Here is a 16,764-nt window from a genome sequence, read left to right as displayed (position 1 = left end):
CTACACTTTAGACATTTCTATAAATAAAAAACCTTAAATGCTTACTATATAAAGTAATTAATTAATGAACAAATGAACAAACCCAGGCAGTTCTACTTAGAAATAGGCCTAGTTCTTATTTTCAAAATACTTCAATTCCTAAAGAAATAGGATAAATAACAATATCCCCAAGCATCTGTTTCTATGTGCTTTTTGTTTGTTTGCCTTTTACTTTCTTATTTTTAGGCATTTTGAAGAATGAAAAGTAAAAAGAGGCCGTGTACACATTTGGGATAGCAGAGAATGGGCGAAAAGGTTGAAGAGTGGTAGAGAGGAGATGAAAGCCACATGATAATCATTTAGTTTTAATAAATGGCTTCCTTTGAGGAACTTGAAAGGTTGCAGATGGACCAGTCCTACGTAAGAGTAAGAAGGAATATCCCACTTAGGACAACATTCACCAGGACGTATGCTCCCTGAGGACAGGGACACTGCCTGTCCCCTTCAGAATCTCCTGAGCCTAGATAGTGTCTGGTACATGGAGCATGCTCAGTAAGTAATATTTAAATGATGAGTGAATCCATTTCCTTTGAAATCTAAAGAGAGAGCAAAATGACTCTCTAGTTGTAAGATTTAGATAGGGTAGATAAAAAAGATTTCTGACTATGAACATTTCAAAATCTCATCAAGGGTACCAGTGTAAGCTATGGGACTTCTAACCCCTAAAACTTTATAAGAAAAGATATTGTCTAAAATATTGTCAATGACAATGGCAGTAAGGTTTAAAAGCCCTATATACAAGCCAAAGAGACTTTTATATCACCTTTCTTGCTTTTAATTTGCTTTAAAAGTGGTGGCTAAGGCTGCCCTGGCTACTGCCCATGGACTGGGCTGATGGCTGGTTCATTGCAAATTGTTTCTCCCCTCAACTCACACTTTGCAAATGGCTACCGGTTAAATCTTTATCTTAATGAACTTGACAGATTACTTCAGCTCTAAACCAGCTAGCCAAAGAACCATGTAAGGCTGTATGACCTCTTTGGCCAGTTGTAAGTAAGGGTAAAACCATACAAGGCTAAGCTGTCAGAAATATGATTGAAAGATTTAAAAATACAAGCACCCGGTCACGTGGTTTCCTAGACTCCGGGACACATGAGGACATTCTGCAATGTCCCTCTGATGCATTTTTTCTTACTTAAAAGGGCTTGCCTGAGCAGTTCGAGTGGGGAGTGGGGTGCCTCACACTAAGGACATGAGACCTGCCGTTATGTCTCTAACAAGTCCCCAGCACCTCGCTTTGAAGTGATGACTCAGAGAATATTTTGTCAGGCCAACTAGGCCATAAAAATATTAAGTGTGGTTTTAAGCAGTAAAGGTTTTTATTATCCTGCTCACTTCCTGTCATGAAGCATTACATTAAATTGTACTTAAAATGGATTAATGACCTGACTGCCATGTTTCACAAGAAATTCATTATTATAAACATTCTAGCAACACTGATATTAACACTAGTTAGTAAAAAAAAAAAAAAAGTTAACAATACCCAAAAGGTAACCACCGAACTGAATCAGGGAGTATTAAACACAAAAGCCTGATAATGTTGGAGTGCAAATTCGCTTGAATTTGTTTTCACCCAGAAGTTGACAGACATCACCCTATCATCATGGCCCTGTTGAGGCCACCATCAGAAGAGGACAAATTCCTGGCTCAGACTTTTTATAGCTCAGCAGAGCGAAATACTTTGTCCCAAGACAATTATCCCCCCACTTTTAGGCCACTTAGCCAACAAGATTGATGAACCCCCTTTTTAATGCCATTCTCTTTTATTTATATTTTACTTTTTAATTTTTTATTAAATGTATTGGGGTGACATGGGTTAATAACATTATATAGGTCTCAAGAATAATACTGTGATACATCATCTGTATATTGTATTGTGTGCCCACCCCCTGAAATCAAGTCTTCTTTTAAAACTCCAACAAGAAAAAAAATCATTTGCTATCTTCATTTTAATTGTGTAAGACTTACAATTTGCCGACTGGGTAACCTCCCCAGCCATCAATCTACTTTTATCCTTTGCTCACTTTCACCTGCTGTTCTCAGGCTGCATTACCTTAAGCAAGCTGTTTTCTTAGAAGTAGGGCTAAGGGCCTCCCCTTCACCTCCAGCGGGAACAGCACACTGAAGGCATTTCAGTGCCCGCTTCATTCCCGTCTTCAACTCCAGACTTGTCTCTCATATCCCCTGGCTAGTTCATCTTCCTCTTCTGGAAAATGAGGACGATACTATGAATTCCTTGAGCTAAAATAAGTGATGTTTTACAGCAATTTGCTAGTAATTTGCCAAGTTTTTCAAAAACAGCTAAACTAGTCAATGTGTATTATGATCCTCAGGCCCTAACTTTGGCAGCATTTTCAATGTGATATGTCCATTGGTATGGCAACTTGTAGCTGACTGAAATACATTCATTTGATTGGCGAGACTTAGAAAAAAGACACAGAACCGATAAGTTCCTTGTTAAATCCATATTGTAGTATTACATCCTGCAGAAAAAAATATTTAACAGTACTTTCAGCAGTGGGTGATGTCCCCGATGTTAACTTTGCTAATAAATTTTCCAAACACCAAAAATTTATACTAGCTCCAGGTTATTTATTCAAAAGAACTCTTTTGCTGAAGTCTGAGAACTGATGACTTTAGGGAAACATTGAATTTGTAAAGATTCCCCTTATAAATATCATTGTAATTTTCCTCCTCTCACGAAATCCGAAACTATTCTATCTGTTTGACATAACTCTTCTCTGGGGCCTAAAGTTTCTGGGAAATGTTTTTCTGCTATGCCAGAGTCTTGGTTTAATTATGCTGACAATTCACAAACTTTTGAGACTGGTTTGCCCCTCCAGACTGAAATACTGATGTTATGTTAGATGGGTGCTTGGCTAGGAAGATTACCATTTGATCTGCAAAGACTTAGGAAAACACCCTTGATCATTCTTCCCTCTCCCAAATGCTTGAGTCACACTGACTCCTGCAGCTATGGGTCATAAATTGCTCTGTTGATGGTCCTACAAATTTGAGACATATGACCCTGAGTCCTCAGAGGAACCTGGAGGAAAGAACTAAACTTTCTCCCCACTGAAAAACTACATAATTGTATCTGAGACTCTCCCTAGAAAGAAATGGTTCAAACTAAGGTGAAAAAAATAAATACATCATTTTGTTCCTAGAAGGATTTCTTAATTCCACACCAGGGAATTCTAACCCAAAGCATCCTATGGAAACCATTTCAAGAGACCTAGGTAAGAAAACGCAGATGAGTTTTTGGTGGCAAGCGCACTGTCTCTCCCAAGTGTGCGGCCTGCACCAGGCACACAGTAATAAAGAGTGACTTGCCGGTAGCCGTGGCACATTGCAAGGAGAAAGTTGCCTGAAAGATCCCAAAAAAGCAAAGCCAGATTCCATTAACCTTCCCAATCCTGTAAAATTATCACCTGGGTAAACATCTATTTATTTATTTGCTTTGTTTTGCCTGCCAACACCCCTTTGCCTTTCTCTTGGCTAAGAATGCTCAAGAAATGGGCCTGTGATTTCACTTTGGACCATCAGATTCTCTCTTCTTGGAATCTGGCTCTTGAGTGAAGACTCAAAAGAAGAACGTTGGAATGGTGAGGTGCAGCCCTCTCAAAACAGCCCATGAGTTCCTGCTTCTTAGCTGCTTAGAACTTTCCAAGTTTCTAACCTCTCTGAGATCTAGCTGCTCAGCTTGTCCTTGGATTTTGTGAGCTTAAGTTAACCAGACTTGGTCTCTGTTGTTTGCTACCAAAATGCCCTGACCAAAACATCTCCTGATTCTAAAGGAATTCTATGAATTCCTGTGGGTGAAAGACCACTTGGACCAGAAAATAAAAACAAAGCCTTCTTAAAAAAAATCTATAAAAAGTCACTCAGTTCCAAGTTGGAAGAACAAAAGTAGCTCCGATACCCTCTCAAAAATCATCTCAAAACAGGAAAACAGGAACAGGCAACACAAAGGAAGTACGTCTGACGAAACTAAAGTCAGCTATAGTCCTGAATCCAAACAGTAATGGACAGAAGAACTGTAAATCACTTGTTTGAGAGAAGAAAGACACAAACTCTGTACCTGAAATGCTGAGGTGGGGGGAATGGAGGGGATGCATGAGAAGCAGACCCTGGAAAACTTCAGGACTCAAGGCAGCTGGTAGAGATGAGACCAAGGCATTGAGAAGACAAGACCTGGCAGTGCCCTTGACAGTTCCCCAGATATGTCTCTTGCTTCAACCATGTTTGGACAAAACAGACCCAGGGATACCCCTTCTTCCAGCCTCTGACCACCCTGAAACCTCTTTTCCAGTCACCACCTTCAGTTTTTTACTTTTATTCCTTATTACCAAACAACCATGAGCTCCCCGAGTCATCAGTATTATTCCACTGAAGAGGAGACTGCCGTCAACCTGCATCTGAGGGCCTCCTGTACCTACCTCTCTTGGGGCTTCTATTTCAACCATGAGGATGTGGCTCCAGAGGGCACGAGTTGCTCCTTTTGGAAGTTGGCTAAGGAGAAAAGCGAATGTGCAGAGCATCCCTTGAAGATTCAAAACCAGCATGGTGGGCTGTGCCCTCTTCCAGGGCATGCAGAAGCCTTCCCAAGATGAGTGGGGAAAATCTCAGGACACCACGGAAGCCACTGTGGCCTTGGAGAAGAACCTGAGCCAGGCCCTCTTAGATCTGCAGGCCCAGGGTTCTACCTGCACAGACCCTCGTCTCTGTGACCTCTTAGAGAACCACGTCCTGGGTTCTCATCATCAAGAAGATGGGCAACCGCTTGACTAATTTCCACAGGCTGGCTGGTCTGGGCGAGTACTTCTTTGAAAGGCTCGCCCTCAAGCAGGACTAGGAGCCTTTGAAGCCCAGAAGTCTCCGAAGGGGCTACTCTACATTTCGCTGGTGTCTGCCTTTTGCCTAAGCCTCTCCCCGAAAACTGTAGGCATGCTTTTAACCACCTGGAACCCTCACTCATACATTAGACAATTGGGAACAATACAGGTTTTTGCAGAAGAAGAGAAGGAGGGAGGGGAGGGGAAAAGACCTGTCTGAAAGTCTATGCACGTGCAACACTCAGGCCCTAAGTCCCACTCCCACCCTGCACAGTCAGGTAACCCTCTCTCTCCAACTGCTACCACAGACAACAAGGAGTTTTGTCTCTGACAATATTTCCCCTGGAGAAAGTGAATCAGAGAGACCAGACACGAATTACAGAAAAAGGTAGGAGTGATGTTCTGCATAGTAAACAAACTACGCCTTCAGATTCTTCCCCTCCCTGAAGCTGGGTGTGAGAGGGATAGAAGTAAGAAAGTATTCTACAGCCCTAACTGCAGGAAAACACATTGATAAACTTTTTGTGAAACTGTTGGACAGTATGGGAAGACTTCAACGTATGTTCTTAGAAAACTAAACAAATGAAATTAAGTCACTTTAAAATATCACCTCCAGGTAGAAGAAAAAGTTGTACAAAAGAAAAAAACAGTCACAGCACACTACTTGGCTTAGCAGACAAATAATAACACTCATAACAACAGAAAGACTGAATATTGTATTTGAGCAGAAACTGAGAACTATATTGGAGGAAGTCTGTAAATATATAAAATCAAAAAAATCAAAAGACTGAAATACAAGGTAAATGCCAATAAATACATATAAAAGTTCAAAATTATTGTTTCTGGGAATTAGGGAATGGGTAGAGATGAGAACAAGCAGCCAATGTTTTCTATAATAAACCACTCAACATTATTTGGTTTTTTAAACTACTCATAGATAATACTTTTTAAAAATTTAAATTAATTTATTGAATCCACTAGAATTAGTCAGAAGAGTAACAGTGTCATGAGCACTAATGAATTTTCACTACACAGCAACTGTGAACTGTTGTGCTGATAATTACATACATGTGTACTGATAATTCCATACATGTGACCAGTGGTATCACAGACTCACCCCAGAGCTCTCAGCTTTCACAGCTGTAATACGATGATGATAAAAATGCCTTGAATACATTGCACCGAGACCTCTCCTTTTACTTTAAATTATTTGGGCAGTAAATTAGACATGAAATAATTTTGGAATTGAAAATCCTTTTAAAAATTAAAGCTGACACATATTTGTCAGCAGAAACTGACAGTAGCAATTGCAGTATGAAGCAAAAGGACAATTGTACTCATTTCACTTCACATGCGACATTTTTAATTTAATGATTTCCTAGAAGATGTCAGCAAAACTAAATACATAATACATTCAAATACAACATTTAAAAACTCAAATCTCCAGTAAATATTTATTTATATAAATGCAAGTATTTAGTATACACTGTCATTCTAAAATACTCACAAATAATAAAAATAAAGTGATGCTCAAAAACAAAGTAACTAACGTGAAGTATGTAAGGAATAGTAAAAAGTTAATAAGGAGCCCTGGCTGGTGTAGCTTAGCAGATTGAGCACGGACCTGTGAAGCAAAGGGTTGCAAGTTTGATTCCCAGTCAGGGCACATGCCTGGGTTGCAGGCCAGGTCCCCAGTAGGGGACACATGAGAGGCAACCACACATTGATGTTTCTCTCCCACTCTTTCTCCTTCTCTTCCCCTCTCTCTAAAAATAAATAAATATTTTTTAAAAGTTAATAAGGAATAACATTTAATACTTTTGAATGATAGCTTTTTTAAAAAGCAAAGTGTGCCATCTTTAAATAACACAAATTTTCATGTAAAAATTTCCAGCTGTTGAAAAAGCTTTTCCAGCCTCTAATAGTCTGAATGCTGGTGAAGAGATCATTTTAAGCAAATTTCAAATATTTTCCTTTGTTTCTTACATTCTCAAATAATACCATCTCCTTAAACTTTTTTTTTTTTTGCAAAAGTTGTATTTTACTGACAGCAACCCATAGTTTTGTTTCAGAGAATACATTAACGGCTTAGAATACTTCTGTGTTTAGAGTTCAATACTGTCAATACTATTGTGCTCATATTTCACTGGTTTGAAAAACTTTGGACAAAACTAAGAAATAGTCTTGCAGGAGAAGTTCACAGTACAATACAGTTGATGATATGATGATGATAAAGCATCTGCACACAGAACAGACCTGTCTAGACTTGTGGGCTGTGTGTCAGATCGTTTTTTATTTCAATCAAAAATTGAGTCATTGTTCTTGACCTTGAAATATAATCGGTTCAAATTTCAGATATTTTAGTGCTACCAAGTAAAATGTGATGATTTAGTACTTTAAAACAGTAGAGTATACCAGACTCCTGGAATATTGAGCGCTGATAATGCTATCCTGGTAGACAGAAAATTAAAGTATTCAATACTCTGGTCCTCAGTTTATCTTAAAAATGTGAAATGTTCACTTTATCCATAGTACAATAATTTTCAACAACTAATTTATAAATATCAGTTTGTATCAGATACAAATATCTAATATAATCAGAAATTCTCAGCATAAATATGCATTCTGGAGAAATAACTATGTGGTTATTATCTGATCATAATTATTTGGGGAAAGCAGTAATTCAAAACTCTTGTAACTGGAGTGGGAGTATAGAAATATGGTTTTGCCAGAGTCACTCAATATTAATTTGTCAAAATGTTACTAAAAAAGTGTCCAAGACCTAATTCCTGGAAATTACCAAGAATATGTTGGTATAGAAAGAAAGCAGATTAAAAATTAGTGGTGGCTTCTAGGCTTCTCCTCTTGAAGTCTCTTTAAACTCTGTTTCTCAATTTGCTACAGGCTAAATAGTGAGGGCACTTGTCAATCTATCCCCCACCTTTCTTTCACACTGAAAAATGAATGAAGCTCTTTGAATAAGTTAGTATAGGAATGACCTGAGTGAAAAACTCCCGAGAGGATGTTAGGGGTTGCTATAAACACCTACCCTTCAAATGACTTACGTTAATCAGATACCACAAGAATCAAAGTCCATCGGTAAATATTCACTTCTGGAGTTCAGCACTGGTGTGCTCAAAACTCCACTTCTGTAGCCCCGGGGAAGGAAGCACATTCACTCACTATTCTCCCAGTGTGACCTTTGGTTCCAGGTGAAGGCAGGACAGAGACGGCACACAGGACTACACTTGGTACGAAAAAAATGCAGAAAGGAGAGATCAGGAAACCAAAGACCATCTCTCCTGGCTCTTGGGTTTTTTCCTGGGCCCAATCCTAACCTTTTTATTTCAGTGTCACTCTCTACTCGAATCCCAACCCTATCCGTGCTAGGCTAATCTCCTCCCTGTTTACGTTTGGAAGGGTCAACTGCCCACTCCCAGCTTTGAATCAACAAAACCCCGAAGTTAATGCGGTGTCTTCACAAATCACAACAGGAAAGAGAAACCACTCTGAATACTGACAACACCGAAGAAAAAGGACTGCAGAATGAATAAATGCACAGAGCGATGCATTAATGATTTGACACTACACTCTTGAAGTTTGGGAGGTTAAAAATACTTCTCATGGATGTGCCCGGTCTGTCTCAGTGCTTCCTGTTTTATACATCTAGGCTTTGGCACACAGCGGCTGGACTTCTGCTTGAGAAAGTATGGAAAATGGGAAATACTTCCCTCCAACCCGCTCCAGATTAAACACCCAGGTCAGCCTAATTGGTTATAGCATTGCACAGAATTCTCTTCTGAGGACTGGCCTTGAAGACAAAAAGGAGCCTCACGAACTGGTATAGATTTTCGTAAGGTCAAAAGAGAGGCAACAAATTATAAATATAATTCATTTGAAAAGGTAACTTTGCACGATAGACGAATCTACAAGAAACGGCATCTTCGTCTGTGGAATATCCTGTGCGGCCCTGAGCATACACCGCTCTGAGGATCATCCTGTTTGGTTTCGCCACACATACATCACCACGTAATCTGAGTTTATTATGCTCAAAGACAGCCTTGTGAGAGAAGACTGGCCTCTGCCTATTTCATTACATTTCATTATTTTCAATCCTAGAAATAATCATCAGAGCATTGAACTAGGATCTTCCTAGGGAATGTGTAAACAAGAGGTGAGAGATCACAGCGAGAGGACCTTTAACCCAAGGGTTAGTCAGAAAGTGCCCCGAAGTGCAGGCTTCCTAGTCATGTGGAGTGACCTTATCTACAGATGGTCAAATTCAGAGTCAAAGAGTTATCCTTATTTCAGTTCACTGGGGAGGAAAAAAACAGACAAACACAACTACTAGGCAAGTGTCCAGTTACCCAGTAAGTAGTGAGTGCGGTTCTATCACCATAAACCAAGAGAGTCCCTCTAGACCTCAAGGTTGAAGAGAGGGCCAGATTCCCTTTCGAAGAGAAGATATCAGAGTGACAGGAGAGGACCGTGAGTTCCATATGTCAAATGTAGGGTATATGTCCCACCCTAAATTACAAATGAGCATCTTGTCATCAGGCCCAGCAGCAGGTACAACTGCCACAGCTGAGCCCCACCTAATGATGACAAACCAATTTGCACCAATTCTGATTTACTCATCTTCTTGTGTGCTGTTGTTGCTGATAATTGGGCTTAAGACTTTAAGAATAAAGTTAAACTAAAGGAAAATTAGCTGATCGTGAGACATCTCAACTCTTTGCTCCTAGTTCTCAACGGGTGTCATCTTGACAGCTTTTCAAGGCTGTGCCCTAAATGTTGCATCAATATCTTCCCTTCTAGACCCTACCTCTGATTTTATACACCAGGCCAAGTGTTTCTTCGCCCGGAGATTCTCGGGATGCCAGGCTCGGCCGAATGGGAGCAGCTTTCCTGCTAGCCCACAGTCCTGTGGCCCACCTTGGAGGCTGAAATAAAGCTACTGTACTCAGCCTCCCAACCTCCCCACTGCCCACTAATAGCATCTGCTTTACAGCCGTCGTTCCTACAACCTGCTCTCTCCTTGGCTCCCTCGCCCTCTGGGAGAGGATGTGCTCTACTATGCGGCAGGTCTGGTGGAAAGTTGACAGTCTCCAAGCCAAGAGCAAACCCAGCCAGCCCTGGATAAATGACTTGAAGTGCTTTCTCAAGGGACCATTTCCAGGTACAGGAGCCCTTCTTAACCAGATTTGGCCTGTGCTGGCAGACAGCCTTGTTCAGGAGCACATTAAAAATCAAAATACAGACACCGTTTGGAAAGCATAGAAAGATTGACTCTAACATCTTATGTATTAAAACATTGTTACATAAAAATGACCACAAAGCTCCAAATTCATACTTTCCTACCTTGTGAGACCAGTTGCCACCAGGAATAAACCTGTGAAAGTGTGAGGTCGATTACAGAACCTCAAGAGGCCTGGGGATACGCCCAGGGGTGCATTCCAAGCCTTGGGGGTAAGATCAATGCCCTGGCCCTTGAGGGCAGCCCAGTCTGAAGCGAAGTGGGTGAGCTGGTACCCTCATCTCACCACATGATGGGCTGGGGGCAAACACCCAACCGAAGCCAGATGGAACCGATAGTCTCTTCCGTGGCCCCCTTTCATCTACCTCATAAAGACCCAGACAAATTGGCACAGCTCACAGTTTTTAATGAAGCTCGGGCTCCTGGCTGGAGCCAAAGGGGCATTACAGACTCAGAATGAGGTTCTTTCATATCCTCTGCAATGGTGATATAGAAAGCCAGCCTTCTGGAATAACTTTCTACTGAGGAACTCAATACTTGTCATGAAACTCCCTTCATGCTTCCTTGTCAAATCTTAGTGACATCCAGAGTGGGTCACTTCCATTTTTATTGTGAAGATCTGATGCGAGGCCTGGAATAACTGAGTTAACCAGCTAGTACTGGGGCTCAAATGAGAATCTCCTGCGTGCTAAGCAAATGTAAGGACATGTCCAGAAAGCTTACAACAGGCCAAGCAAGCACTGCTGAGCTATACATGCATTACCTCATTCAATCATGGCAATACCTCCGTGGGAAACCTACCATTTCCCTTTTATAAAGATATGAAAACCCAAGTATAAGGAATTGAAGGTCACACAATCCCATTCTGTCCCTCCTTAGTAACAATTATGCCTTTGACCTCTGTTCAGATGTGAATGAATAAGCCATGATGTGCATGACTGGACACTTGGAAGACCAAGTATTTTGAAGTCATTTGAACCTTGTTTAAATCTTGACTCTAGTACTACTAAACTGTGTAAGTCTGAGAAAGCTCAGTTTCTTTATTTATTAAATGAGGCCATCTCTAGACTCAGGGTCTCTGACCTGGAAAACACGAAACAAGATCCAACAACTTAAATGGTGCCACCTAGAATTGTGTCCATTGATATTTCTGTCCAGACTTCAAAGTTCCAAATTATTTGAGAATGGTTTGCCTTTTTTCTTTCCGAGAGAAGATAATCATAGGGGTGGGAGGGAAGATGCACTTTGGAGTTGATTATTCTTAGGTTTGAGTCATGGCTCTTCTATCTACTGGCTGTATGGCCTTGAGCCAGATGTGACCCCCTGAGTCTCCATGAAAGGAGATCCTTGTTTTGTAGTGGCAGGAAGTTCAGCAACACTGTCGCCTGCAGCTACAGGGCAAGCAGAAAATAGATCCAATGAGCTGGGTGATTTGGCTGCAGATACTACCAGCCAGGGTCTTCGGGCAGTACCTGGTTTCTTCTTGAAGTTTATGAAAGATAAGACAGTTATATGAAAGACTGCTAAATTAAACACACCGGGAAACCATTAAACACAATGGTTTTGAACATTCTTGGCCCTTCTGAGAGGGCAATCAATTAGAAATTGTACAAAAAGCTTGTAAGTTAAGACAAAATACAGGACACTCATTTCCGGTAAAACGTTGTGCCTCAGAGTTCTATCCATTTAGACTAAAGGCCCTGTAAAGACTTTGAGAGTTTGACTCAGATTTGTTCAAAAAGGACTTTTAAGATGCTTGGGGACACAGTTCCTCAGTAGAGGCTTAAAGAAGAGCCTCTCTCATAGAGATTTATGGGGTTTTTTAAAGATTTTATTTATTTATTTTTAGAGGGGAAGGGAAGGAGAAAAGGAGAGAAATATCAATGTATGGTTGCCTCTCGTGTGTCCCCTGCTGGAAACTGGCCTGCAACCCAGACATGTGTCCTGACTGGGATCCTCTGGTTTGCACAGGCCTGTGCTCAATCCACTGAGCTACACCAGCCAGGGTGAGATTTGTGGGGTTTTATTTAATGGAGTAAACCCCAATAGAATTCACAGAAGGCCCATAAAACTTTATAAAGAATGATTTCAGCTAGTCAACAACATGCGGTAACTACATAAAGTGCTGGGTGGGTAAGGAAACACTTTGTAAAGTATATAATTACCTAACTACTATGGTGTACACTTGAAACTTGTACAAAAGAATATTAAGTATAACTGTAATTGAAAAATTAAGTTTAAAAAAATAATTTTTTAAAAAGTGTAACAGCACAAGAAAAAAAAAAGGAATGGTTTCAGCTTTGACTGAAAGTCACAGAGAAGAGGACAAAATAAAAAGGGGCCATTGCCTGGCTGGTGTGGCTCAAAGGACTGAGTGCCAGCCTGTGAAGCAAAGGGCCGTTCGTTCCATTCCCAGTCAGGGCACATGCCTGGGTTGCAGGCCAGGTCCCCAGTAGGGGGGCACTGCCCCCAGTAGGGGGCACTCAAGAGGCAACCACACACTGATGTCTCTCTCTCCTTCTCTTTCTCCCTCCCTTCCTCTTTCTAAAAATAAATAAAATCTGTTTTAAAAGATGCCACTGGACCCCCCAAAACTCTCCTGACAAGGAGCAGGTTGAGAAAAATACTCAGCTGCAACCATATGCTAATTTTTACCAAAGAGGAAGGGTGCCTCAGAGGACAAAACCAAGAGTCCAAAAAAAGAGCCAAGAGTGATACAGAACAGCTCCTCCTCGGGGGTAGGACTGAGTCCTAATCAGGGAACTTCCTGGTTTGCCCTGTTGAATTTCAAGACCACTAGGGACTCCTGTACGCCTTCCACTTTTCCCATTTTTAAGCAGAATATCTATGGTGGCTCTCCTATGTTTATCTAAACATTGATATGAGTGTGGGGGGCACATAACTTGTCTTTTAGTTCATAGGCCTGCAGAGAGAAGATGGTGCTTAAGGAACTATACATGGGAAACTATACCTGGAGAGCCTCATCTGAGCCCAGGCCTGACCGACAGGACAATATTCTAGACTTTGAGTGAATATTACAATGGGAGGAGACTCCTGGGGACCCTGAGAAGGGGTGAATGTATTTTGCATGGGGAGAAGATATAAATCTTTAGACCCCGAGGATAGACTGTGGTAGCAAGCCTCCAAAGAGGCAGCCCATGATTCACACCCGAGTGCAGGCTCCTGTCCTCTGTACGAGAATTCATCTGTGTGATCAACAGAATATGGCAGAAGCGGTATTATATCACTTCTGAGATTAGGTAATAAAGGACACCATGGCCACTGTCTTGTTCTTCCTTTTGGATCACCCGATCTGGGGAAAGCCAAGGGCTAAGTCACAAACGGCCCAGGAAGAGGGCGCACACAACGAAAAACTGAAGCCTCCAGCCAACAGCCATGTGAATGGGCTTAGAGGTGAATTCTTTGGCCCAGTCAAGTTTTCAGACAATGGTAGCTTAAGCTGACATCATAAATGAGACGTCATGTAATATCCTGAGACAAAATGACTCAGCTAAGTTGCTCCTGAATCCTCAAACCTCATTTCCGAGGTGTGAATAATAATTAGTTTTAAACTGCTAAGTTTCAAATAATTTGTTATACAGCAAAAGAGAACAAGCACAGATAACTAATATAGAAAAATGTCTTTAAAGCATTGCATTAATGCAGTTAAAAACAACAAATATCTATGTAATTAAAAGGATTTATTATCTAAAGATGAATTGTACTAAAAAAACAAAATAATAATTAAAATCCAAATTAAAATAAAATAATTTTTTAAAACCCATTTGCTACATGTCACTTCATGTATGTAAAAGATAAACATACAGAAATGCTTTCTAGAGTCAAGGTGTCATCTCTAGCGGGAGGGATGCAGACCCATACCCTGTTAGTCTTCAGGTGGGTAGAAATGTTCTGCTTTTAACAGTAGGCCAAGAATGGCTTCTGAATAAATTCCTATTGATACACATTTGGTGCCAGAACAGCTCTATAACTGGTGGAAAATGCTAGTGTTTATTATTTTGCATTCTCCCCACCTTGGGGTAAGGAAGGAGGAGACTGCATCTCAATCCACTTGAAAGAGCCCAAGAAGACACAGGAGGGAGTGAAAGCAGGGGGTGGGCATTCTAATTACTCCAATCCCCAACCTCAGCAAAGGGTTTCCAAACCAGGGAGACGGCTGGTCCGGGTGCAGCCTGGGACAGGAGAGACGGAGGACTGGAAGAGCCTGAAAAGAGTAAATTCTGTGAACCAGAGTTTCCGTTCTCCTGAGGATAACTGAAGCATCTCCCCAGTGCCTGACTGTGACAAAACAGGCTGTGACTGGCTGTAACTAAATAAAGCAACAGGAAAGGGAGGGCATTCTTGTCAGCCTCCCCAGGTCCAGCAGGGTGTTTTGACTACAGGCTGAGTAGCACTCATCACTGAGAGTGGACGGGAATTAACCTTTTCACAGTCAAAATACCCCTCCTGGGGTTCTTTTATTTCAGAAAACTCCGTCTCCTGCTTCATTCCGACCTCATGAGAACGTGGGGGCATGGGGCCCACTTTGCTTTTGGTCCTATCCCTGGAGCAGCTAGATGTCTGACTTTCTCATCACCGTCCTCCTCTCTTTCTTCTGAATGCAAGTCTAGTGCCAGTGAGAGGAGCCAGATGGGAACTAAAGCTCTCTGTTTATGGCCGGACAGGTACACCACAAACGGCAGGGTAAACGTTCCGCCCCTCCGCCTCCCACACACGGGATGGCCCCAAACCCCTCCTGGAAGGGCCCGTTTCTAGCAGGGGGACATTGGTTCCATTTCTATGCCTGTTGAGTCTGGTAATATTTGTTTAAGGACAGCGTTTGAATAGAGGCCTCTCAGACACCTCACACTTCCATATTTACTGGGGGATTTTTGTTTATTACAAATGGGGTTGGGAAATCATTCTGTACACTTGCTAAGCGAGAATAAGCAGGCTGGGGATCGTCGCACGCATAAACCGTCTGTTCGCATTTACTATACATCAGGACCTGTGCTGGCCGCCTGACCCTAAGGTCGGTCACTTACGCCCCATTGACGACCGCTGCCTGGGCAGAGAAGGGTGGCGGTGCTCGGGAAGGCGTTTGGTCCTCTTTTATATGGCGAGACATTATTTCCCACATTTTATTATTTGGTGCATTTTAAGTGACAAGAAAACAACTGCATTTAAAAAAAGAAAGAAAGCAAGCATTTGCTTAAACTCGCAGAGCTAGTTAGTAGCGCAAGCGAACTTCATAGCTCGTTTTATCAGACTCCGCACCACGCAGGCGCCTCATCCCTCGGCCACCGCGGCCCTCTTGTTGAGAAAGGGAATCTGTAGACATCGACCAACACGCGCAGAGCAGTGACCTCTGGGAGGGAGTCCCGGGACAGAGTGGCCGTGTAAGCTGTCATCCAAAGGAGGCCCTTCTGAGAGTGGAAGGAGGGGCCGATCAGACTGGCGCTGTCCTGGGTGCACTGGGGCGCACGGCCTGACTGTGGGTGACTGTTTCCACTGCGCTATGGGAATCCCAAACACTCTGCCTGGAGTGTATGTCGTTACTAAGTAGGCGGTCAGCACAGTGCATCACTTTTCTAAACGGACAAAGACACTTTTAGTTATAACACTTGTGGATACACGGTTTTTTAATTCAAATCATAAATCAAAATTTGCATAATTCAAATTATTCACCATCACCATCATAGCGTGCTGACAGCCCTAAATGTGGTCATCATTATTGCTGAAACGCTAATGTTTAGTAAAAGTGCTTGGAAACCTCTGTGTAAGTTACCCGTCACCAGCGCAGGGCAGCAACCCTGGCACTGTGGCTTTCACTGCGCAGGTGGCAAGCCCCAGGTGACGGATCATCTCCCCAGAGCGCCCCCGCGAGTTAGTCAGCTTCTGCTCCACCTGTCGCCAACTCCCGCTGCTCCTCCAAGCTGAAATATGGTTTCCACTTCTCTGCGGCTATGCATCACTCTCTCCAAAAAAAAAAATGAAAGCCAGCTCTGGGAGAACATATGTGTTACCTTGGCCACACGATGCACCAATACACAAACACAATTTACATCCAGGCAAGACAATCAGTAAATAATGTAACTTGACTCAAAACAGAGCATGAACATTTCTCAGTAGGGGCAGCCTCGTCTGGACCAGTTCAGATGACTAAGGAACCTCAGGAAGTGGAACCATGAATCAGAAGGCAACCTCCTTTCCTCTGACTCAGTGCTGAGCTCATGAGCCCAGGTGGCACTGGGGGATACTGTGTTTCTGGAGGTGCTCAGCTCCTGCAAACATAGAAAAACTAGGGAAAAGCTTATGCCCTTCACTAATGCTCCCTGAGCCAGGCTTTGGGGTCACACTGTACAAGTTGCTTTACATGAATTATTTTATCTCATTATAGTATATGTTCCGGATTACTGCCCCATGTTAAAGATGAAGAAACTGAGGCTCAGAGAGCTTGCCAAAGCCCCCAGGCAAGTTCGCCCATTACCAGTACTGTTTCTAGTATATTTCACTGCCTCACAGTAAGAAACAATAAGAATTGAAATGGTGTAAAAAGCCCTGTGAGCCTCCCTCCTGCTTATAACTTTTACTGTGATTTTTGTCACTTCAATTTAGATAAACTGTAGCAGT

At 42.1% G+C, this 16,764-nt stretch overlaps 1 pseudogene; it reads left to right on the top strand.

Moving 5' to 3' along the window:
- Positions 1 to 4,397: 4,397 nt before the first annotated feature.
- LOC119049048 (ferritin light chain-like) lies at positions 4,398 to 4,894 on the top strand (annotated as a pseudogene).
- The last annotated feature ends 11,870 nt before the right edge of the window (positions 4,895 to 16,764 follow it).

The sequence above is a fragment of the Artibeus jamaicensis genome, unplaced genomic scaffold (assembly GCF_021234435.1).
Source record: "Artibeus jamaicensis isolate MK-2021 breed Jamaican fruit bat unplaced genomic scaffold, CSHL_Jam_final contig_233, whole genome shotgun sequence".
In the NCBI taxonomy this organism is placed as follows: domain Eukaryota; kingdom Metazoa; phylum Chordata; class Mammalia; order Chiroptera; family Phyllostomidae; genus Artibeus; species Artibeus jamaicensis.
This window is presented reverse-complemented; position numbering and strand designations above follow the sequence as displayed.